The sequence below is a fragment of the Oryctolagus cuniculus genome, chromosome 17 (assembly GCF_051225735.1).
Source record: "Oryctolagus cuniculus isolate XC-2025 breed Fujian yellow rabbit chromosome 17, ASM5122573v1, whole genome shotgun sequence".
NCBI lineage: Eukaryota > Metazoa > Chordata > Mammalia > Lagomorpha > Leporidae > Oryctolagus > Oryctolagus cuniculus.
In genome coordinates this window covers 24,930,608-24,945,784 of record NC_142883.1, presented here as the reverse complement: position 1 = coordinate 24,945,784, position 15,177 = coordinate 24,930,608, and the positions used below count along the sequence as shown (strand labels likewise).

The 15,177-nt window shown below is 53.5% G+C and overlaps 1 protein-coding gene across 1 annotated transcript in view; it reads left to right on the top strand.

Moving 5' to 3' along the window:
- The window catches only part of TTLL6 (tubulin tyrosine ligase like 6), a 32,438-nt gene extending 27,900 nt beyond the window's left edge, over window positions 1–4,538 (top strand). Inside the window, exon 14 of the mRNA XM_051825576.3 lies at window positions 2,918–4,538. The gene's annotated coding sequence lies outside the window, so the exon portion shown is untranslated. The remainder of the gene's footprint in view (window positions 1–2,917) is intronic.
- Window positions 4,539–15,177: the final 10,639 nt, after the last annotated feature.

Below are 15,177 nucleotides of genomic sequence, written 5' to 3'. Positions count from 1 at the left end.
TTTGGTGGGGGAGGGTGGAGCAGGCATGGAGGAAGATAAGCACCTGTCTCGCAGCGCATTGACACAACTTTGCCTTGTGGGTTCCCAGAACCAGGAATTTCTAGCCTCAAGGATGTCAGAGGATTCTGGGATACTTGAACCCCAGAATACCTCTCAGTCAACAGCCTTTTGTCATCCAGGGTATTAAATGGAGAGGTGGGACTTGAGTCTCTTGTGTCTGGCTGTGAACACACACATACATGCACACACGTGTGCACATTTCTGGGCCTGGTCTTAAGGATTCTTGGTATAGGGGTCTTTTCAATAAGTCAAGGCCGGCTTGGATGGCAGAAGATGAAGGCCTTGGTTAGCACAAGCAGACAAGTGAAAGGTCAGGTTTCACCCGCACTCATCAGTCCCTTCCTGATGCTCAGAGCAGACCGCCCCAGGCCAGTCTTCCCCCTGTGGTTACCATTTGCCATAGATGATAGCCTGGCCCAAGACAAAATATAAGACTTGCTGGTACAGGGATTCCTCAAAGCTCTCCATCTCTCTCCATCTCTTCCGTTTTCTCCCTCCTCACCAGCGCCAGCCAGTCAAGGGTTGTGCGCTGATACAAAGGTGTGCATGGAGCAGGGGTTAAGTCGCTGCTCGCAGTGACCACATCCCACATCACCTGCTGTCTCCCAGGATCTGCTTTAGCGGGAAACTAGAACCAGGAACCGGGAACTCTTGATGTGAGATGCAGGTGTCCTATCCAGATGTTTACTCTCTGGGCTAAGCACCTGCCCCATAAATGGGATTTTAATTTTTTTAAAAAAATATTTTTTTAATCTGCCATCTGCTGGTTCACTCCCCCAAATGCCAGCAACAGCCAGGATGCAGTTGGGAACCAGAACTCGGTCCAAGTCTCACGTGAGTGGCAGGGACTCCTTGAGCCATCACCTGCTGCCTTCTAGAGTGTCATTAGCAAGAATACAAACACCCACCCTTGTATACAGAATTTTAAGAAGTAATATGAGGGGCAGGTGTTATGGCACAGCAGGTTAAGCCACTGCTTGGAATGCCCACATCCCATATCAGACTGCAGGTTCCAATTTTAGCTACTTTGTTTCAGACCTAACTCCCTGTTAACGTGTCTGTCCCCATGTGGGAGACCCAGATAGAATTCTTGGCTCCTGGCTTCACCCTGGCCCAGCCCTGGCTGTTGTAGGCATTTGGGGAATGAACGAATAGGTGGGAAATTCTCTCTTTCTAACTCTGCCTTTCTAATAAATAGTTTTTAAAAATGATAAACAATAAAAGCCGCCCCCAAGGGGAACTGATGCACAGCAAAGTTTAGGAGCTATTTATCCGGCTCCTCCACCCTGGACACCCTGCAACCCTCCTCAAACAGACCAGTAACTCTTGCTAGTCTTAAATGGGTGATTTCAGATGCCAGGGCTCCTCCCACTCTGGCGGGCAGATTGGCAGCTGTTCCAAGCGCCCTCCCCCGACCCTCGCGGTCTGATTACAGGAGCCGAGCCGAATGTAATCATTCACAACCTCCGTCTTTACAGCTGGCATGTCACTTAGCTTAATTACAGCACACAGAAGCATTTCAACTCGAGGAATCTAAAAAAAGCAATAAAATGGCTTTTGCAAATTGTTAGGAAGGCGATGAAGACCTTGAAACTGCAATTTAGTAAGCGTTGCTTTCAATTATTTTTGTGTTCTCCAGCCGTGACTCCTAAGTTATTAACTAGCAGCCTTGGAAAGCCGAGCAGGCAAAGTGCCCTGTGCTTCGTGTGCAGGGTGCTTCCCGTCTCTGGCACAGGCACTGTGCTGGGTGGTGGCTGGGGGCTCTGGGAGTCGCCTGGGGGTGCGAGTGGAGGAGACTTTTTCCAGGATGTATTGTTCTCACGACCACCGGCTAATCCTGCTCCCACCACCGTGGTCCCAAACCGTGGGCTCTGATTTGATTCCTCTGGGGTGACTTTCAGCAAGAGATCCGCTCTCCCTGCACTCCCCAGCACCCACTGCTATCCCCAGAAAGCAGGAGGAAAAAAATGTGGGGGAGCAAAGCGAAGCCTGTCAGGGACTAGGATTGACCCCTGCTTTCTCTGGCTCGTTGCTTCTGCTAGCCTTCTTCCTGATTCCTCTTACATAGGAGGCATGTACTCCCGGGGCAGCCATTTTAAAGAGAAAGCCTGTGGAGCCCCCCCACCTCGCCCTGCTTTTGCAAGCCAAGCCTAGGATGGCGGTGATAATTACACGGGACCCCATCCTCCTGAGACAGGGGCGGAAGCAGCAGGAAGTCAGCAGGAGCGAGCAGCATGGAGACAGCTTCCTTTGGCCGGGAGCAACATTGGCTGGCCTCATCACTGGCAGCAAAATGCCAGCTGCCTGGGCTGCCATGCCAGGGCGGGAGAGCAAACACCAAAATCCTGTTGGCAAAGCCAGCGAGACCATCGCAAGGCAGCCAAAGCAAACAGGGGCTAAGATAGGCCCCTGTAATGGATTCTCACTTCCCCTTGGAACTGGCGGAGGGGAGACCGAGCCAGCCAAGCCCATGTGCCGGGGCACCCAGTAGCCAGGCTGAGGCCCAAGCTGGACCCCTGCCCTCCCCGCTGTGGTCTCCTTTCGGTTTGGCCCAGGCCAAAGAAAGGCTGACATTGATAAAGCATTTTAATATACATTATTTTGTTCACCTTTCACAGCAGTCCCGTGAGATCACTGCTATCCCCATCTTACAGACGTGGAAAATGAGGCTTGGGGACATCAGGGACACAGAGCCAAGTCTTAGTCTCCAGTCTCTGATTCAGTGTCTGTTGCGTTTCTCATTCCCTCCAACCTTCCATCTCTGCACCCCAAATACTCCCTCACCCCTGTCAATCCCCAGTCCCTGCATGGGCGGAGTTCCCACAGTCAAAACTGAACTGAACTTCTCATTTTTCAGCTACGAAGCCGAAACCCAACAGAGAGAGGGGAGCAGCCACTTTCATTTGAAAACCAGGAAACAGCTATGGACACCTCGAATTCTACCAAACCCACCAACACAGCGGGGAAAATGAGAATATATTGAATATATTTACAGACATTTTTGATTATGTGGGTACTTCAAGAGTCCTCCCCCACCACACCTTCATTTAAACACGAGGAATCTGGTCTCCTGAGATCATACAGTTGCAGCTGGACACAGCCTGAAGAGATCCCTTGTGAGCCGCAGCCCCTCGGGGCTTCCAGAGCCCAAGGCACCTGCGGATATTTGTACCCCCTGGGGCCTGCTGGGAAATTTACATTTCCTGCAAGATGCACAGTGAGGGTGATATTGTCTAGTGGCAGGACAGCGCTCCTGCTGAGAGAGGAAAAACCAGCAGATAGGATGCTGCCTTCCGGTCTCGGTCTCCACTTCTCAGCAGAGTTTCTGAGTTCTTGGAATCAGCTCTCAAACGCTGTGTTTGAAGAGCAAGATGGACGGGAGAAGGAAGGAGGGATCACCTTTGTTTTTTCCCCAGAGTTTTCATTTGTTCTGCTTCCAAAGAGCCTGCAGGGGCTCCCCCCCCCCCGACCCCGGAGGTGGAGAGTGGAGTGGAGCGCGGCCTGCATTTCCCTTCGCGGCAGGTGGAGTGGGAGTGGGGTCTCCGAGAGAGATTCAGGCTTGAACGCACAGAGAAGTCAACACCGCCCCGGCCCAGGCGCATTCCCTAAAGACCTGAAGGGGAACGGCTGATCCCTGTACTGAGAGCCTCTCCCGCCTCGGCGGACCACGATCTTGGGCCAGCGGCTACTTCCGGAGCGCTTCCCCGTGCTGCGCCTCGCTGGCTGGAGCGGATCCCGGCTCGGGCGCCAGGACCCGCAGACAGCGCCGGCCAAAGGCCTCCCGGCCAAGTCGCGGCTTCGCCCCAGCGGGGTCTCAGAGGGATCTGTTCCAGGCTGGAAGAAGTACTCAGGGCGGGCCAGGACAGCCGTTTCCAAGCGGTTCCCTCTCGCTCCTTGCCGGCTTCGCCCAAGCAGCTTCCGCTCTGATGCCCCTTTAAGGCGCAGAAGTGAGGTCGCTTCCGGTGGGAGCGAGACACGGGCTTCCTGCGGATCCCCCTGAGATGCGCGACTCAGCTGCTTACGTGGCGCACGGGCCGTGCAAGCGCTGGGCAAAACCCCTTCCCGAGTGCGTTATCCCCAGCCCCGCCTCATGAGGGGCATAGGAGCCCCACTTACTAATGAGAAAGCAGGATCCCAGAGGCTGCGACGCGCTGCGCCGCGTGTGGCAGGCCAGAGGACAGGGTCATGTCAGCGACTCCAAAGCCACCGGGGCCTCCGTGCCCAACCACGGCTGCTTGGCCTTCCTCTATGTGTGTAGAATTCATTTCCAGCGTGGAGATCAGTGTGCAGCCACACGGTGGGGGGGGGGGGGGGACAGAGCCGCGTGTGCCAGCGTGGTCACCTCCATTCTGACCTTGCTCCCGCACAATGGGCATCCACGAATTGCCCCTAGCCCCTCTTTCTTCGCCCCCTCCCACTCCCGCCACTATGACCAGTCCCCTCCACCCACCCACCCCCACCACCAAAACCATTCTGTAGAATCTTGGAAAAAGCATCCAAGGATGCTAATTCTTTGGCCTCAAGCTGGGAGCACCATTGCCCCCTTGGAAGACCCTCTGCTTTCATGGCAGGAGACAGGGAGGTTTTCTGAACGTCCCCTCCTCTCCAAATCACTCCCTCTCTCGACTTTCTCGTCCCACCAGTTTCCAAAGTGCAGAGGATGTTTACCCGATGAGTGAGGCCGGCATGGTGCTGAGGTCAAAGCCTGATTCACCGCAGGGAGCCACCGCGCCCAGCCCCCTCCTCGCGGCCCTGAGTTTAGCAGAGGCGAGAAGATGGAGTCTTGGAAGCCCCACCCTGCAGGGCCAAGAAGCGCCTCCCAGGCCCCCAGGCATCCCTGCTGCCACCGGGCCTGGATGTGCTAAACCAAAGGGGCCCTGGGTGCTCTCCCACCTCCCCGTTCTTGCCAAGGAGTGAGGTTGAGGGCTGAGAAGGTGGTGTTTCCGGAAACCCGCTCACCCTATCCCTAACCCAAGAACCTGCCTGGGGCATTCCCTGCCCTGTGACTGCCCCCAAACCAGGCTGAGTGACTTTTCTGGACTCTCAGGGTGGGGGAGCCAGGAGAGAACTTGCTACATCTCGCCAGCCAGGCATGGGGGCTCCAGGGGTTGGGAGCCAGCCCCAGGATGGAGGGAAAAAGGAGAGGTAGCAGCCTCCCTCTCTTACTATCTGTGACCTCCAAGAATCATCCCTCCCCATGACCCCAAGGGGATTAATATTTCACCATCCACCCCTTCCTCTCTTTCCTTCCCCCTGGGGGCACTGAAAAGGCTCCCGCTGAAAAGGCGGCAGTGGGGGGCGGCAGCTGCCACACTGTGTCCCTGCTGGCCCTGCTGCAGCCCCTCCTCACCTGCACCGCCACCCTGGCTGGCTGGCGGCTGCAGGAGCCGTCACCTCGGCCTTTGCTTGACCCTGGCGCACTGATAAGTCCCCAGACGGCCAAACATCGTTAACTTCTTTGCTTTTCTAGACTTCTCTGCCTGTCCTTTCCCCGACCTCTGGGCTGGGGTCTCCTGGGGGCGTGCCTGTATGTCCCTAGGCAGCTACACTGCACTAAGCCTCAGTTCTGCTTTTTGCCATACACCTCTCCACTTCCCCGAAGCCCTAACCCCCACTTCCACCTCCTCCTTTTGGCTCTGACCAGGGAGCCGACTTTTGGAGGCACCCATTTGGTCTCAGAATGCCCTCACCCTCTACCCTGCCTCCACCGACTTTGACCAAGCGGGCACTGCTTCCAGTGGGTTCCAGGAAACAGTCAAAGAGAGAGAAGGGGAAATTGATGTCGGAGAATGTCAAGAGTGCCTTTAGACATTGAGGCTTAAAATCTCCCCCACGCCAGCTCAATCCTAAGGAAGAGGAAGCCAGGACTGGCCTGTCCACGCAGACCGAAGCCCAAGTCCAGTCCTCAACTTCTCATCTCCCTTTGCTTTTTAAGCTCTTGCTCACAAACAAATGGAGAGCAGAGAAAGGAGAGAGCGTCTACACTGAATTGCCAGGAAACATCAGGACGGCTCCAGTTTCCCCATGGTATCTGGAGTGTAGACGAAGCTTGCGTGGGTCAGGCCCCAGGCTTGCAGATCAAATGTCCAGGGTGGAGGGAGCCACCGCTAGAAGTCTGGTCTTCCCATCCCTCCCGTGGCCACTGGTTCCGGCTTCAGCTCCTTTCCCAGCTCTCTTCCCTCCACTCTTTCTCCCAGGCAAGGGAAGCCTCCTGGGAGAGACTCCCTTGGGAGACAGGCTCTGCCCAGAAAGGCAGGGTATGGCCACGGGAAGTGGCACTCACAAGGGACTGCAGGAAGGACCGGGGTGGGGGGGTGCTGGGGCTGGGGGAGCTTTTCCTTTTACAAAACAGATGTCTTAAACCCAAATGTAGGGGCCGGCGCTGTGGCGTACCAGGTAAAGCTGCCGCCTGCAGAGCTGGCACCCCATATGGGCTCCGGTTCAAGTCCCGGCTGCTCCACTTCAGATCCAGCTCTCTGCTGTGGCCTGGGAAAGCAGTGGAAGATGGCCCAAGTCCTTGGGCCCCTGCACCCACGTGGGAGACCCAGAAGAAGCTCATGGCTCCTGACTTCGGATCGGTGCAACTCTAGCCGTTTTGGCCATCTGAGGAATGAACCAGCAGATGGAAGACTTCTCTCTGCCTCTGCCTCTCTGTTACTGCCTTTCAAATAAATAAATAAATCTTAAAAACAAAAACCAAATATGCACTTAACACTAACTCAGATATTGAGGTAATTATTTGAATGGTTTGGAACATGTCGCTTGAAGTAACCTGATGATGAGACCTTAATGTTCAGTGTCCTGTGGTCAGAAATCAAGTCAGAAAGACCCTCAGACAACTCCTGGGAGAGATCTGTTGAGGAAAAAAAAATCTGGATAATTTTTAACAAAAGGTTTAAAATTCGATTTACCAAGTCAATACCTTCTTTCCACGCTTCTAAAACTCCTGAAACTCCCAGGGGCAAATATATCTGTGACTCAAACAGGAGTCGGCGCTGTGGTATAGTGGATAAGGCTGCCGCCTGCAGCGTGGCATCCTGTATGGGTGCCGGTTCGAGTCCCTGCTGCTCCACTTCCAATCCAGCTCTCTGCTATGGCCTGGGAAAGTAGTAAAAGTAGTAGAAGATGGCCCAAGTCCTTGGGCCCCCCAACCTGGGTAGGAGACCCAGAAGAAACTCCTGGCTCCTGGCTTCAGATCCTTTCAGCTCAGCTATCGGGAGTGAACCAGCGGATGGAAGAACTCTCTCTCCCTTTCTGCTTCTGCCTCTGCCTCTCTGTAACTCTGCCTTTCAAATAAAATAAATCTAAAAAAAAAAAAAAAAACTCAAGCAGTACACAGAGTGACTTGAAAGCAGACTGATTCCCCTGACTTTGGAAGCAGTTAGCCAGTTCCTGGAACACAGTAGGTGCTCAGAAAATTGCTGGCAGGGGGCAGACATTGGCATAGTGAGTAAAGCAGCTGCCTACAGCAGCATGACTACAGCATCCAATGTGGGCGCCAGTGCGAGTCCCGGCTGCTCCACTTCTGATCCAGCTCCCTGCTAATGCACCTGGGAAAGCAGTGGAAGATGACCCAAGCACGTGGGTCCCTGCATCCACGTGAGAGACCCGCAAGAAGCTCCTGGCTTTTGCAGCCATCCGGGGAGTGATATATGTATGTATGTATGTATACATATATACATATATATCTATATATGCCTTTCAAATAACTAAATAAATAAATCTTTTAAAAAAAGGAAGGAAGGAAGAAAATGCTGGCGATGTTGTCTCCTGGTTCTGGTAGACCCTTGCCTCCGAACCACGGAGCCCGCAAACAGCTCGCTTCCCTTTGCGCCCAGGGTCTGGTCTGTGACCCAGGAAGGATGAATCTGCCCAAACCACTTTGTCTTCAAAGAATTCCTGGAAGTGGCGGAAAGCAGAGCCCCAGGAACATATGTCCCAGTCTGGTGCCATGGAAAGGGCCTGCTGCGTTTGCAACCCAGCCTGCAAGGGGAGCCCCCGCCTGGAGTTCCGGGCGCGCCAGGCGAGCCTGCGGTCCAGCGCCCGTGGGGCGCCTCTCTGGCGAGGGCCATGCAGGATCTGCAGCCCCTCCGATCCCATCGCTCCGACCTCACTTGCCTGCCTCGACCACGGCTCCAGCCCCACTGACCCTCTGGCCTCATCTCAGTCCTTGCTGTTCTCCCAATGCTCGGTCCTCGCTGCGCTCCTGGAGCGCACTAGGTCCCGGAAGACGCAAGGGAGGCTGGCTGCTTTATCTCAGCTTCGGCGGGGAGAGGAGACTGGAGTCCGAGGAGACGCACACCCCTCTTTCTGTCCCGGTAAAAGGGGGAACCTGCAAAAGCCTTATGCCAGGTGCCTGGAGGGGTCGTGTCTCGGCCCCTGCTCCGCCCCAGCCCAGTTCCCTTTCCGTGGCTTGTTTTGAGGCTTTCAGCGGAGGGTCTGGTGACCTGTCGAGCGGCGTGTACCCTGGACGGAGGCTCAGCCAGAGGAAACCGGGTCCGACTTCTGAGTCCTGCAGCGCTGCCATCGTAGTGGGATCCGGGACTTTCCCATCGCAGTCCGACCAGAAACTTTTCCTCATCTTCTAACCTTAAAGAGAGTCAGGGAGTAAACAAAAATGATTTTAAAAACGAATAAACAAAAATCCCCCCGTGTTTTCCAATAAAGCCAGAATTCCATAGGAAAAAAAATCAGAGTGAGCAATTGTCCTCATTCCACCTGTCCCTTCTCCCTTCCGCCTCCAGGAGACCACTGTTGGACAAGAAGTGGACTCTTTTTCTCTTTTCTTCGAAAACAAAATAACACCAAAACCAATTCGTGAGAAAGTCGGTGAACAAAAGCCAATGGGAAATGGAAGGGCTTGAACGGACGGTTCTCCGAGAAACGGCTTACAGACTGCACTTAACACCACTGAAACCTGAAAACGCACACGTCCCTTGCTGCCCTGGATTTCTAAGAACACGTCCCACGGACAGCCTTGCCTATGCAATAGTGTGACCCGGGTGCACCAACAGGAGAAAGGGGAGCAGACAACCTAAAGATCGCTCAGAAATCCCTGAATTCAGCAAAGTAATGCAAATCCATACAACCAAGTGGAGTCGCTAAAAAGAAGGAAGAGTACTAAAAATATAGATGGGGCAGACGAAGATGCAGTTTTTAAATGTGAAGTAAGACACAGAGTTTTGCAAGATCGGTGCCGATTGTGTAGCACACACCTCGAAGCAGCTCCTTCGGGTAGGGGTAGGGGCGATGGAGCCAGGAGGTGGAAGGAAACCCCACTTTCTTTTCAATGCGTGTCCTGTTGTAATTTCTAAACCTTTCGTTTTGCATGCATTACCTATCCTGCAAAGACAAACATCAGGAAGTTTCCTTAGTTGTGTTTATCTTTAATTGTATTGGTCATAAAGTTTATTATGAGCAATCTTGAAAATACAGAAAAATTTAAAATAATGACATTTCTATTTATTAAGATCCGGTTTGTACACTTTTCATAACTAAAATATAGTCTCTTTTTGGAGAGTAAGAACGAATACAAATCAGACCATCTGCTTGATAATTCGTTGTTTTTTTTTTTTTTTACGTAAAAATATTTTTGGAGGCGAATTTACAGATCTTAAATCGAGAACGGTGTCTAAGCAGTCCCTTGAGCTGAGAATCCAGGCAAAAAATATTCATCTGGGGGGAGAGGGGAAACACGAATTATTATTATTTTTTTAAACCCCAGACATGTCTACACAGCTGAGATCCCAAGCTACGGAGTAAAGAGGATAGATTTTTGCGCTTTTCACATCAAAAATTCGGCCTGACCCTAACAGTCTGGCGCCTGCGTTGCTTTGTCCGGGCTTCGATCTGCGCCGTCTGCGTCCCGGGCTTCTCACCCTGGAGCTGGCGGGGCTCACTGGGACACAGGGAGTTAAGGGACCGAATCTGGGGATGTCCTGGGATTGGGAGGGACCCAGGGTTCCTAGGAACGGAGACTGGCCAGGGGGGCATTCGCCATATCCCTGATCGGAAGAAATACTCCTTGAGGGCAATGCCTCCTGCATCCCTTTGCGCCCCCCAAACCCGCTCCAGGCTGAAGGCCCCGACGGCTGCGGGAGGAAGAAAACCAGGAGCCCTCCAATTACCCTCGGATCAGTCCCGGCCCTGCGGCCCGCGTAGGGCCGTGTCCGCGGGTCAGGCTGCCTCCCGCGTGTGGTTTAAGCTATAGCCGGCCCTTTGTACCGCGTATCCGCAGATCTGCGGAGAGAGCTGGTGGACCAGGGATTCTCAGGTTCCCTGCGCGGAGTAAAGGCGGGGAGGCGGCTGGGGGCGCCTGGGCTCTGCAGCCTTGGCTGGCAGCCTCCGGGTACGCGCTCTGAGCGCCCCCCCTCCAGCGACTCCAGCCCACGCAGGAGACGCGGGCGCCCAGCTCCCTCCCTGCAGCTTCGCCCAACTACCCGCCTCCCACCCCATCTTCCCAGGCTCCCTCGCCGAAAACAGCGAACCTGGGGTGCAGAAAGATACAGAGCGGCGCCAGCGCCCGGCCTGAAGATGGTCTCGGCGAGGCTGCGCGGCCAGCGGGATTCCTGGGGACCCTGGGGGCATGGGTTGTGTGAGGGGGTGCAGGCCGAGGAGGATGATCCCCAGGGGCACGGGGTAGGCATCTGCTCCAGGAGAGGGGTTGCGGGGACGGACGTGCGACCCCATCTTCCAGGAGCCCCCAGATGCAGCCCTGGGAAGGGACCTTGACTTGAGAAGCCGGGAGAGAACCTCCCAGAAGCTAAAAGGTCCACACAGGGCGGTGCCTTGTAAACTACCCGGATTTACCCCCAAACCTGCAATTTCTCCTCTTTCCTTCTTTTTCCCATTCACAGAGGGCAGCGCTCCACCTCCCCCACTCCCTGGGAATTCTGTCTCCCTCGTCAGTGCCACTGCAAAGAAACTGCAGAATGAAGCAAGATCAGGGTGAGCTGAGCAGGGCTCTGGGGGAGCTCCTCTCCCCTCCCCCACCCCTCCTGGACTCTAGTGGCTAAATTCCGGGAGAGTGAGCCGCTCTGGAATCTGAATATTCTTCCCCAGTGCACCAGCTTTCTTTGTTGCAAATGTGGCTGGGACTGGGAATAAGACTCTAATGAAAATGAAAATGAATTGCAAACAAAAGCGGTAGGCTTTTCAGGGCTTCCACCTTGTGGGGGACTGTCTGAGCCTGCTTCCGGGCTGACTATGACAATAGAGATAAGAGAAGAGCGGCTGGAAAGCTGAGGCTCCATCCAGGTCCCGTTTATAAGCAACAAATCAAAGCACTTTCCCTGCAAGGCTCAGTCAGCAGAGGTGAGAGATTGCCCAGAGACAGCTCAGGCACTGGGGTGGGGGTGGCGGGGGTCCCTCCTCGGAGATCTGGGCCAGCAGCCCAGACCAGCTCCCAGCTGGAGCTAAGAGCAAAGTGAAGATCCCAGCCAATCAACTGCTGTTTCCAAGAGGAAAAACCAAAGGGTGGCTCTGGCTGATTTCTCCGGGACCTTTGGCGTCGGGGAAGACCGACCTCGCGGTGCTGAGCCGGCCGATCTGCATCGGCGTCAAAACGAGTTCTGGACAATCCCAGGCCCCCCTGCCCTCCTTGTCTCGCTCACTTGGCCTTCCCCTCCACCCTTCGTGCCCTGGGATTCCAGACTGGGTCCCTTTCTCTAGGTGGTTTCTCAGGATTCACTATTGGGTTAGGGGAGAGAATGTAACCTGCCCTAGCTAATTGGCTCGGTTTGGGGCTGGCACAGACCCTGGGAGCGTGAGGGCGAGCAGCTGCACCGTCCATCAGGCTGCATGCTGGAGGGCGCTGTTTTGAACGCTGCGTCTGCAGTGCACTCCTCCCCCACCTGCGTCTGCAAATTCCCACACACTTTGAAACTGCCTTAAGTTTCTTTCCTCCTGCAGCGGAAAATTCAAGGGGGCCAGGGGGAGGAAGAGCGTTTTATTATGTTTCCGCTGGCCAGCTCCTCAGCTTGGATGGGGTAAGACAAAAATTCCAGGCTGAGATGGGAGCTGAGACACATCACTTGGAAGGAGGGGACCTCAGGAACCAGCTGGGACAGGGCTCTGGGGCTCTGGGGTCCCCAGGGAGCTGAGGGGAGTTAGGAATCCAGCCTTTCTTTAACTAAAATAATAATAATAATCAATAAAAATCTAGCTTCCAGATCAAAGAAGGAAATTAAAGGAGGCAAAAGGGAAAAGAAAACCAGGAAGAAGAAAGCAGAAAGTGGCGCAGGGTCCCTGGCAGTGCCTGCTCGCTCAGCTCTGGCCAGATAAAGACTGAGCAGTGCTGTGATGCAGTCCTCCCTCCTCCCTCCCTCCCTCCCTTGTTCCTCTCCCTCCATCCCCTCTTCTGGGGCAGAAACCCAGGTGCAGCTTTGGAGTCCCTACAACTTCTCTGGGCGAATCTAAGTCTCCCTCCGGTCCGTTCCCCTCTCCCTCTCCCATCCTCTCGCTTACCCATCCCCCCCCCCCCCCCCGCAAGCTCTGGACACTGCCTTGCTCTGGGCAAGGAGCCTGGCACACAGGTGGCCCTGCCCAGAGTTGTCAGCCACCTCCTTCTATATTCCCAGGTTCTGTCTAAATGAACCCAGAAGCTTTTAAAACCTAGACTCCCTGATGCCCAGGGCTACAGGGCCCCTCGGTGCTAAGGGCTCTGTAGAGAATCTCACACCTATTCCGGGAAGAAGCCTATTTTGTAGATGTGGGGCCTGAGTCAAGGGCTTTTAAAGTTAGACAGAAAGGAGTATAAAGCCCAGACAAGAGCAATTCCACGCTGCACAGGAGAGCCCTGGGGGTGTGGGGCAAACCTGGGTCTTGGGTGACAAGACAGACTTTCAGAGGCCCCAAAACAGAAAGGGCTGGGGCCAAACTCTGCCTGAATGTCCGGTCTGCAGTGGGGGTGGCTGCTTGTGTCCTCTGCAGCTACTGCAAGATGAGTGATGAAAATAGATAGGAGCGCATCTCCATACGGGTTCTCTAAAAACTTGGTGGGAAAACGGAACTAAAGGGTTGGGTTACTTTGGTATAAGAATTTTTGAAATGTATGCATCCAAGACATCTTCAAAAAGTTACTGGGAAATTACAAAAAACCTTGCACAGATTTCAAAAATTTTCACATCAAAACCCTTAACTTTTAGTTCTATTTCTTCCATGAACTTTTTGAGGTACCCCCATATATATCACACCAGATTTTCTAAGAAACATTACCAACTCAGAAGTTGAGACAAGATCCAATCTTTTAGTACCCCAAGTTGCCTGAATAAGTGCTTCTGGAACTAGTCACATGTATGTATGATGTGTGTTTGTTTGTTTGTTTATTTAATTATTTATTTGAAAGGCAGAGTTACAGAGAGAGAGGCAGAAAGGGAAAGAAAGACCGAGAGATCTTCCATCCACTGGTTTACTCCTCAAATGGCCGCAGTGGCCAGGGTTGGGCCAGGTTGAAGCCAGGAGCCAGAAAATCCATCCAGATCTCCCAGGCAGGTGCAACAGCCAAAGCACTTGGGCGATCTTCTGCTCCAATCCCAGGTACATTAGCAAGGAGCCAGATTGGAAGTGGAGAAACTGGGATTAGAACCAGCACCCATATGGGATGCAGCTTCACCCACTATGCAGCAACGCTGGCCCCAACACATTTATATTTCACCCCAAGACCCTGGAAGGACAAATATTAAGTTCTAAGTGCATCTCCAGAGAGGACAGCAGGCAGCACTTTGCTCTTTCAGATCATGTGAGACTCTGTTTATGAGTGCAAATTCATTTCACCCATGAGTCATCTTGAATTATCCTATAATTAATTAAAATCATGTCCCCTGAGGGAGAATTTATTACATTTGTTGGCTTTTTTATGAGCTAGGTGTAGTTAGGAAACGTGAGAATTGTCAATGGTATCGGCGCTGCAGACTTCACCCATGGAGCCACCCAGTTCTGGGACAGCAAAGTAAGGAAGAGAGACTTGGGCTTGGGAGGGTAGAGCAGATTCATGGCAGCACGGTTGGAGCCCTTCTGTGACTGAGGTCACCAGTGTTTCCTGCAGTTCTTCTTGGAGAGAAGTTGGGGCTGGTGCGTCAAAGCCAGGAGCCCTCCAAAGAAGGAAGAGGTGTGGGCAGTGGGGAAGGAGGACTCGGGACTGGATCAACTGGGGCTCCGGGCTTCTCTTGCTTCCTATAAAAGGGGAGTGGGCATCGTGGTGCCCTTACTCATGTTAGGAGGTCACGGCTTCCCCAGCTGGCCACCATCAAGCCCAGGTTTCTTCCTAGCTGTGGGTGAGGGCAGCAGTGCTATGGCTTCTCCTTAGAGGGGAGGTCAAAATGAGATTGCAGATGGTTTTTTGAGGAGCAGGAATCTTCCTCTTCTCCTGGGATGCCCCCACTGGGAAGAAACAGGCTTTAGTCTTATAGACATTGTGCCCACGGCGTGTGGAAGAGTCTGCTGTCCTCTTGTTTATCCCTAAGTAGCCCTTGGAGGAAGTCTGGGAGATGGCACGGCCAGGCTGGCCACTCCACCCTGAAAACAGACCATGCCTGCTCTTGGGTTCCCTCCTGAAGCCTGGGGACCTCAGGGACACCCTCAAGGCAGGGATTGGTCAGTCCTGCCTTCGTAGCAGCCAACTGGCCTCCGGGTCTGGAGCTGTCTTTGATGCCTTCTGAAATCTACATAAACCAGCAACCTGACAGAGGTTGCTCCGAAGTGGGAGGGGGAGGAGGTCCCCCATTCCCTGAGCAACAGGAAAAAGCAAAGGAGCCAGGTAGGGACATGGTGGGGTGAGGGAGAAACTGCCTGGCCCACTCCACTTGCTTTGGTTAGGGAGTGGAGGGGATTGTGCAGCTGTCCCAAACACACCTGGCAGCTGCAGGACACACAGGGTGGAATTCTGCCGTAACCTTTTGTGAGGATGACCAAAACTTTTGAGAACGGAGTTGGCCCAGGTCTTTATAGAAATGAATGGCTTGAAAAAGGAGGAGAAAGTTGTTGTAGGGTTTCAGAAAGTGTCTTGTAGACATATCAGTCAAATGTGATGTGTGGACTTAAGATCTTGATTTGAACAAGTTGTAAAAGACATTTTTGGGGCAGTTAAGGTAATTCAAGCATGGATAGTAGTAAGAGATT